The following is a 10,137-nucleotide window of genomic DNA, read 5'->3' on the forward strand; positions in this document are numbered from 1 at the left end:
AGCATATTTTGTTTTTTTTATTTCAATGGTTTTTATTCATTTTAAACAGTTTAACACAGGAGCAAAAAATCACGCCCACGCAGGGGCTATCAATTGCGCAAAAAAAATAGTAAAGCATATTTTAACCGCTTTCCAGATATACTGCTACAGGGTGGCAGGGAGTGCAAAATCACGTATCTATACAAAATTTTGCATATCCAGGTAGGGGGCGTACACGAGCCAACTGTTCTCCCTACCCGTGCCACTATTCGCAGCCTCGGCTGTCAATCACCGGGTCCTAGACGGTGATTACTTGCCGGTATCCAGTGATCACCAATATCGTTGGTAATGGCGATCACTGGAAGTGAATATAAACAATACAGTTCTCTCCCCTGTCAGCTCCTGTACACTGCTTTGTATGGATCTACATAACACAGCCATACAAAGCAGTGTTCTTACAGTTGAAAGCACACACACAGCTCACACAAAGCACACAGTTCACCCTTTGATCGCCCCACATTTTAACCCCTTCCTGCCCAATGCCATTAATACAGTGTCAGTGCTTTTTATTAGCACTGATCACTGTTCTGGTGTCACTGGGGATGTCAGTGTCACCAAGTCAGTTCCCCCCCAGCGTCAGAATGCCCACCGCAGTACCGCTATAAGTCGCTGATCACCACCATTACTAGTGAAAGAAATATTCCAGTATATATACCGCCATTTGTAAATGCTAGAACTTTCACATAACCAATTAATTTACACGTATTGGGATTTGTTTTTCAGCAAAGATATGTAGCGGAATACATTTTGGCCTAAATTTATGACAAAATTTGATTTTCTAAATTTTTTTAGTGGATATGTTTAATAGCAAAAATGTTGTTCTTTTCTCAAAATTGTCATCCTTTTTTTTCATAGAGCAAAAAATAAAAAACACACAGGTTATCAATTACCACCAAAAGAAAGCTCTATTCATGGGGAAAAAAGGACATAAATTTAATTTTGGTGTAGCATTGCATGACCGCGCAATAAATGGCCTGGTCAGGAAGGGGGGTAAATCCTCTGGAGGGCAAGTGGTTAAATGAAAAAAAGAATTAATGTTCAGTTTCATATTATGGTGTGAGGGTAAATGCTACAGTTGTGTTCAAAATAATAGCAGTCAGACATCATTAACCTGATCAATCACTGTTTTTGGTAGAAATTATATTTCTACATGGCAGATAATTTACTAGCAGGTGTAGTAGAGTAATAGAAGTCCAACAGACCCAACAGTCATGACATGCATGCTGCTGATTCTGTGTAATTGAAAGGGGCATGTTCAAAATAATAGCAGTGTGGAGTTCTATTAGTGAGGTCATTCATTCTTTGAAAAACAGGTGGCAATTATTGCCCTTATTTAAGGAAGGAAGGCAGCAAATGTTGTACATAGTTACAGTGCATTTCTCTCTGAAATTCTGAGGAAAATGGGTCGTTCCAGACATTGTTCAGAAGATCAGCCTACCTTGATTAAAAAGTTGATTGGAGAGGGGAAAACATATAAAGAAGTGCAGAAAATGATAGGCTGCTCAGCTAAAATGATCGCAAATGCTTTAAAATTGCAACCAAAACCTGAAAGACGTGGAAGAAAGCGAAAAACTATTCGAATGGATAGAAGAATAGCCAAAATGGCAAGGACTCAGCCAACAATCAGCTCCAGGAAGATCAAAGAAGGTCTAAAGTTCCCTGTGAGTACTGTTACAATTAGAAGATGCCTATGTGAAGCCAAGCTATCTGCAAGAAGCCCCCGTAAAGTCCCACTATTGAAAAAAAGACGTGCTGAAGAGGTTACAATTTGCCAAAGAGCACATTGACTGGCCTAAAGAGAAATGGCGCAACATTTTGTGGATTGATGAAAGTAAGATTGTTCTTTTTCGGTCTAGTGGCCGGAGACAGTTTGTCAGATGACCCCCAAACACTGAATTCAAGCCACAGTACACTGTGAAGACAGTGAAGCATGGTTGTGCAAACATCATGATATGGGGATGTTTCTCATACTACGGTGTTGGGCCTATTTATCGCATACCAGGGATCATGGATCAGTTTGAATACATCAGAATACTTGAAGAGGTTATGCTGCCTTATGCTGAAGAGGAAATGCCCTTGAAATGGGTGTTCCAACAAGACAATGACCCCAAACACACCAGTAAACGTGCAACATCTTGGTTCCAGACCAACAAGATTGATGTTATGGAGTGGCCAGCCCAATCCCCGGATCTTAATCCAATAGAAAACTTGTGGGGTGACATCAAAAATGCAGTTTCTGAGGCAAAACCAAGAAATAGAGAAGAACTGTGGAATGTAGTCCAATCATCCTGGGCTGGAATACCTGTTCACAGGTACCAGAAGTTGGTTGACTCCATGCAACACAGATGTACAGTAGTTCTCAGAAACAGTGCTTATACAACTAAATATTCATTAAGTGATTCAAAGGAAAGCAAAATCTTCAAACATTTTTCAGTTTATATAGTAAATGTTTGAGTCTGTAAAGAAGAATACAAACACTGCTATTTTTTGAACAGTCAAATATTCACTTTTCTTCAATTTGTTTTAGAGGAACACCACAAATTTGATATATTTTTCTTCATGTTTTGATTTGGAATAGAATGTGTCGTGTTCCCAATGCATTTGTGTGTATGGAAATAAAAGCTATTAGAAGGATTTTGAGCTTTATTCACTTTTTTCAACACACTGCTATTATTTTGAACACAACTGTATATGTCTCATATCTGTGGACACAAATGCCCAAATGTTTGTTTGGGTTTTTTGGCACTGTAGTCCTACTTGGTCTGCAGTTTCAGCTTGTTCCCTCCTACCAGACCCCAGATACTGCTGCAGTAGGAAGGCTTCACCAAAGCTCCTTCTCGGCACTGATGTGCAGTGTCACGTACAGGACTTCCATTCACTGATCACTGCCGCTGTATGTAAGGTCCGGTGAGTGGATATAGAGGAAAAATCTATACTGGGGGAAGGGGGAGGTCTGCACTTAGGAGGACTGGGGTGGGGATGATGAGAGATCTGTACTGGTGGGGTTTGGAGGGAGGTCTGTAATGTGGGAAAGAGAGAGCTGTACTGTGAGAGATTTGGGGGTGGGGGGACTGTACAGGGGAAAGGATAGAGCTATGCTGTCAGTCCATGTACTCTATGAGATGGACAATTTAATTGCCAGAATGGACTGTAAAAAAAAAGAAGTTTGCTTTCCTATACATTAGCAGCTGTTGTCACCATCAAAGTAGTCCCCTTGTGTAGCAACATACTTTTCTAAATGACTGTGCTACTGCCAGAAACATTCCTAGCATTCAATTTCCAGATCACTGGTCAGTATGTTTGTCGTGGCACATTTGATGTCTGGAATATCATCAAATCTGCGTCCTTTTCAGGCACTTTTTAATTTTGAAAACAGCCAAAAGTCACAGGGTGGTAAGTCAGGTGAAAAAGATGGTTGGTCAAGTTTTGGAATGAATTACTCGGCCAGGAACTAGAGAACATTTGTATGCTATGGAATTTTGTTTCTGGATCATACTGGGAACACTACGTTTCATCAAACACTTCTGTATTCTTCAAAAGATTGGATGAAATTTGAAAATGTTCTTTCTAATCTTCTGTTAAGATCTGAGGAACCATCTTTCTGGAAATTCCCAAAACGTCCATTGGAATCTGTTGCACTGTTTCCTGTTCATGTTCAATCCTTCTGCCATCATTCTCATACTTACTCAATCTTCAGTCTGAACGTACAAGGGGATGAATTCTGTCAACATTTGCATCCGTCCTTTGCATTTTTCGCTGCCCACTTTTTGTGTCAATGTGGATGTCTTCCCACCCCTCCTTAAACTGCCTATGACAGTCAAAAACACTTGATTTCTTTATGGAATGTTCACCATAAGCCAATAAGCACTTTTGCTAATTTTCACACAAAATTTTAAGTTAATCTGCTGCTCCAGATTCCTGTCGCTCATTTTCCTCCAACAGTGCAATGCACACAAGGGTTATTTTGTCTACTACTCCATAAAGAGTCAACTGGTCTGTGACCCAGATGAGTGCAGGTTAAAACATGTCAGAATACGCTCGAGTGTGAATGGTTGTGTGACTTAATTCCAGGAATTAAATTGTCACACCTCATATATGTTACGGATTTCTGCACTCTGTGTACTCTATGTACATGATGCACTCCTGACCCTGCACTCTGTGCAATACCCACCAGCTACACTCTGTACATTATATACTCCTGACCCCTGCACTCTGTACACTGGTCTGTATATGAAATACTCCTGACCGTTACACTCAGTAATTCTGACCCCTGCACTCTTTATGCTATTATACATTACATACTCCCAACCAAAGTTTTTATTACAAGTTGACAAGTAGTCACTGGCTACTTTAATGAAGTTCTTCTTTAGGGTAGGATGTGTGCAGAAATGCATATGCAATGGAAGAGTTTTATTTTTTTAATGATTGTGCTGAGGTTTGTATGTGTCTGTGAGACTGGTACAGTAATTAAAGCATATTTTCTACAGTGAGCTGGGTCAGGTTTTAGCTAACCACTTGCCTACTGGGCACTTATACCCCCTTCCTACCCAGGCCAATTTTCAGCTTCCAGTGCTGTCACACTTTGAATGACAATTGCGTGGTCATGCAATACTGCACCCATATGACATTTTTATCATTTTTTTCACACAAATAGAGCTTTCTTTTGGTGGTATTTAATCACCGCTGGGTGTTTTTATTTTTTGCGCTATTTTTTTTTGGTTCTACTATAAAATTTTGGAAACAGGTAATTTTTCTCCTTCACCGATGTGCATTGATGAGGCTGCACTGATAGGTGACACTGCTGGTCACTGACTTGCGGCACTGCTGAGCAGCACTGCTGAGCAGCACTGCTGGACACAGGTGGGAACAGGTGGGTGGCACTGCTGGACACAGGTGGGCAGCACTGCTGTGCTCTGATCATCAGGGCACTGATCATCAGTGCCAATCTGTTCGCTGACAATTCCCGGTTCTCGGCAGTACTTTCCTCACACTGACAGCGTGAGGAAAGTGCAGCCGGATAACTGGCAATTGTATTTACCTGGTGATTTGCTATGTCATTGGCCTTTTACCACATCACGTGATCAGCTGTGTCCATAGGCCACAGCGATCACTGGGAGCGCCTGGTGCGCATTCTGGGAGGACGTCATATGACGCCCTCCCAGAACTGGACAACAGCACTGTAGCCGTCATTCAGCTATAGCGCAGTTGGCAAGAGGTTAAAGTGGAAGCAAACTCCTTTTTTGCATATTTAATAAGGCTTACCTGTAGGTACTGTAAATATCTCCTAAGCATGCACCTTTTAAGTGATATTAACTCTAGAAGCACTGGTGATGTCACCGGGGCATGCGCACTGCGCGCTCAATGGTATCCATTGAGAGAGCAGTGCAGCGGCTGAAACTCCCTCCGTACATGTGCTGGAGTAATGAGATCACGGCCCGGCCAATCAGATCGCCGCAGCTCCCAAACCCGGAAGGAAGATCGGGTGAAAATAGAAGCCTCGAGGAGCGGTGACCGCACTCCGCTGGATGGCTTAGTTTTCAGGCAAGTCATTCATAATGTGCTAGTATGCTACGCATGATAGCACATTATGCTCTAAGCTGCAAGGAGACTTTTTAAAAAAAATTTCTCACAGTTTACTACCGCTTTTACCAACCTTTAGGCCCTTTTCACTAATAGCTCAATTTGGCTACACCTAAATTTTGGCATGGTATTCTGCACCTCATTCCTCTCCTCTGGGTGCCTAAGTTTGCCCCAGGTATTTCACAGTCCTAGCAATTCCCCTGGATTTGCGTTACCTTTTTGTGTTCTAGATAGAATGAGAAATTTCCAGACAGGTAGATATCCCCAAGTAAACACAAATTAAAATACATTTTTAGTGTTTATTTAGGTTTACATAAGTACAATAAAAAAGGGGCTGGATAAATCCAGGGAAAATGCCTAACAACAAATCATTTCTGAACTAAATACAGACAGTAGGAAACTGAATATCTGCTGTTGCTGTGGAGTCCAGACAAGGTTGCCAAATCTTGGCAAACTTTTCATGACAGACTCTGCTTGTGTAGACAATTTTATACTTTGATAAGAGAATATTAATTGTATTTTAAACTTGTTTAGGTACAGTGCAGTAGAATCTATTCCCTTGCCTGAAACATAATTGCTCAAAATATTATTCATCTGTTAAAGAGACCTTTCCCAGTTTTCAACACCAATCCAATGGGAATTTTTTTCTGTTGCTGAACCATCCTATGGAAATCTTGCTCTTGCGCAAAAAAAAGGATCTAAAAGTGATAATAAAGCCATGATATTAAAAATAACGGATCAGCACAAATAAAATATAAATGCAATTTGTTTTTAATTAGCATGAAACTGCCATCTACCTTTAATAGTGGAATGCAGAGATCACATGACATGAAGATGTGGCCAGCCTAGCGCTGAATATTCTTGTAGGAGGAGACTTCACTCTCTTCTGATGCCTCCTGTAATCCTCACTGACCGCAGACCCCCTTTCAAGCCAGCGATGATTGGTGCTGTTCTGGTGAAATGAGATATTAAAGGGGATTTTATTGTTTATAAAAATTCATATCAAGAGTTAAACCCAGTTCCCAGCTATTGAGAACCCAACAGTCGGTTAGTCCAGCATCTTGATAGTCCACTTCAGCTCACTTGAGGAAAGATGTCTCAGAGCTGGAATTGATTTTTAAACTCTGATCCTGGTCCTCCTGGTCAAGGTTTTCACAGTGGTGTTGCCAGGAGCTGTACTTCCAAAACAGGCTCAGAACAGACAGGGAACCGAACATACTCAGTAGCTCTTGGGGGGGGGGGACACTACAATAGGAGAGCCAGCAAATCCAAACTCCTAGGGCAAGAAAGATTTTTTATAAGTGCAATTTGATTCAGCTTATCCATAATATAGGAAATTTGATGTAATAACTTAAATGGTATAAGCTTAGCAGTACTGAATACGTCACAGATCCAGGTTTCTTCTACTTTCTCCCAGGATTTAGTAGGGGATCTCTGGGTCCTGTGATGTACTTCAAGAAAATGATTTTACAGGTAAACCACAAGTTTCTTAAATTGCACATCACAGGACACAGGAAAAGTTAACATTCATAACTACTTGGAATGTCCCAAAGTGCTGAACGTGACAAGATAACAAAACAATGCCAGTGCTTTCAAAAACTCAAAACAGAGCACGGCGTAACTCCACTACAAGGCTTCCTGCAAGACCTTTTGCCCAACAATGGCGCCCTGTGAAGTAAAGGCTAGGTAGCAGCCTTAGAAACTTGAGCAACAGAAGCTTGATGTTGAATAGCCCAAGAAGCACTGACACTCCTGGTAGAATGGGCCTTGACCAAGAAAGAAGAACCTTGCCCTGGATACCATAAGTCTTAGAAATGATCTGACAAATCAATGTAGAGATAGTGGATCGAGAAGTTGCCAAACACCTGCAAGTACCCTCATGTAAAATAAAGAAGGAATTCAACTGAATGAAGCAGTGGCCTTCAGATCAACTTGAACAACGCAAATATCATCCAAAGTGTGAAGTACCTTCTCCTTAGGATTAGGACAACATGGGCCTACCAAGAGCTGTACTTCCAAAACAGGCTCAGAACAGACAGGCAGAGGCAGCTCTCTAATTAGGCAAATTAGGCGGTTGCCTAAGAACAATTTGAACAACTCAACATCCAAAGAGTGAAGTACCTTCTCCTTACGATGCTTAGGATTAGGACAACAATTTGCCAACAGAATGTCCTGATTTAGGTGGAAAGAAGAAACCAGCTTAAAAAAGAAAGAGGACCAAAGCATCAACACCACCTAATCCCGATGAAGAACCTGGAAGGATTCCCTTAAGGAGAATGTAGCCAACTCCGAGACCCTGCGACCTGAGGTAATGGCAACCATTACATGTAAAGAGCAAAAAAAGGAATCTCTTGGAGAGGTTCAAAGTGAGAAAACTTTAAAACAAACAGGACCAAGTTAAGGTCCCACAAGGACAAGGGGGGATGGGGAGTTGTACAGGCAGAGTAATCTGTGTGACACTCTACACAAAGGCTTTAACCGAGGAATGAGATGTGATAGATCCCTGAAATAAAATGGCCAGGGCCGAGATCTGTCCCTTGATGGACTTAAGGCAACAGATAGCTTTACACCAGACTATAGAAAAGCTAAAATGTGCTCCATGACATACTATTTGGTAAGAACCTTACAAGTCTCACACCATGCAAAGTAAGACAGAGGTTCTCCTGAACACCTCTCCAGGCCAACAGACTGAGATTTGTTGTCAAGACCTTCTAATTTATGGGACAGAAGGATTTCCTGGTCCAGCACTCCTGATGTCTGTCCTATATCCACAGGATATTGAGCTGTATGTGCTTAGAGCTTTGGGGACTGCACCAGCATGCATGTCCTAATCAAGGACTTTCCAATGGCCTCAGAGATTCTACTGGGGCTCAAAGACACAGGGATTTTTTTCTGTGGAAGCAGCACCTACATCTGCTTTGTGTCAAATACTAAGATTTCCAAAAAAATCTCTCCCCTGGTTTGTGCCAAGCTCCTTACAATTTAGAAAACAACAAGGAAATAATAATAAAATCCTCAGACAAAGGGTGTAACATTGTACTTATGAACAATTCTCACTATGTTAGGATGTGTAATCGCATTTTGGATAATAAAGCTTGGTATTATCGTGTATTGGATGGGAACAAATATGAATTCTCTCAAGTGGTCAGAGGTGCCTACCAGGAAGGGATCATTACAAGAGAACTGACCAAATTTTTACTAGTGGAAAACACGAGTACGCCCACCTTCTATGCAGTACCTAAGGTACACAATTCTATTGAAGACTCTCCCTGGGAGACCGATTGTCTCTGGAATCCACTACCTCATGGAAAATGCTAGCTCATTAGTAGATGAACAATTAAGACTCCATGTGGAGGCTTACCTATTTGAAGAATACAATGCATGTCTTAATGATATTTGAGGGGACCTGTGTAACGAACAATACTATCATTGCATCCATTGATGTTGAGTCTTTCTACTCCAACATTTCACATGAGAAAGGAATAGCAGTTGTTGAATCGTTCCTTAATGAATGTAGGAATGATCAGCACCTGTACAATGCCTTCATTTTGCAGTTTCTGAGATTTATTCTCACACATAATGTGTTCGTCTTCAACGGCTCCCACTACCTCCAGATGCAGGGGGTTGCAATGGGGATCAAGTGCGTCTCGTCGTATGCTAACCTGAACCTGGGTGAGTGGGAGCGTTGGTTATCTTGTGGTGAACCGTCCGTGTACCTCCGCCATATCGACCCATGGCAGAGATACATGGACAATATTTTGATTTTCTGGTCAGGATCTGTTGATTTGTTACAGGAGTTTGATTTTTTTTTATGTGAATTCTTACAATTTGTTCTTCACTTTAACCTGGGATAGATCTGAACTTCCATTTTTAGATCTATATCTATATATATATATATATATATATATACAGTGGGGCAAAAAAGTATTTAGTCAGCCACCAATTGAGCAAGTTCTCCCACTTAAAAAGATGAGAGAGGCCTGTAATTGGCATCATAGGTAGACCTCAACTATGAGAAACAAAATGAGAAAACAAATCCAGACAATCACATTGGCTGATTTGGAAAGAATTTATTTGCAAATTATGGTGGAAAATAAGTATTTGGTCACCTACAAACAAGCAAGATTTCTGGCTCTCACAGACCTGTACCTTCTTCTTTAAGAGGCTCCTCTGTCCTGCACGCATTACCTGTATCAATGGCACCTGTTTGAACTTGTTATCTGTATAAAAGACACCTGTCCACAACTGCAAACAGTCACACTCCAAACTCCACTATGGTGAAGACCAAAGAGCTGTCGAAGGACACCAGAAACAAAATTGTAGACCTGCACCAGGCTGGGAAGACTGAATCTGCAATAGGCAAGCAGCTTGGTGTGAACAAATCAACTCTGGGAGCAATAATTAGAAAATGGAAGACATACAAGACCACTGATAATCTCCCTCGATCTGCGGCTCCACGCAAGATTTCACCCTGTGGGGTCAAAATGATCACAAGAACGGTGAGCAAAAATCCCAGGA

The 10,137-nt window shown here is 41.3% G+C and overlaps 1 long non-coding RNA gene across 1 annotated transcript; it reads right to left on the reverse strand.

Moving 5' to 3' along the window:
* Positions 1 to 5,904: 5,904 nt before the first annotated feature.
* Positions 5,905 to 9,466, reverse strand: LOC149459886 (uncharacterized). The gene is made up of 2 exons (XR_016313193.1): positions 6,417 to 9,466; positions 5,905 to 6,317 (listed from the first exon to the last, which is right to left on the reverse strand). It is a non-coding gene; the product is annotated as an uncharacterized LOC149459886 (long non-coding RNA).
* Positions 9,467 to 10,137: the final 671 nt, after the last annotated feature.

This window comes from Staurois parvus, unplaced genomic scaffold (assembly GCF_062004578.1).
Source record: "Staurois parvus isolate SC_StPar_1 unplaced genomic scaffold, SC_StPar_1.0 ptg000244l, whole genome shotgun sequence".
Lineage (NCBI taxonomy): Eukaryota > Metazoa > Chordata > Amphibia > Anura > Ranidae > Staurois > Staurois parvus.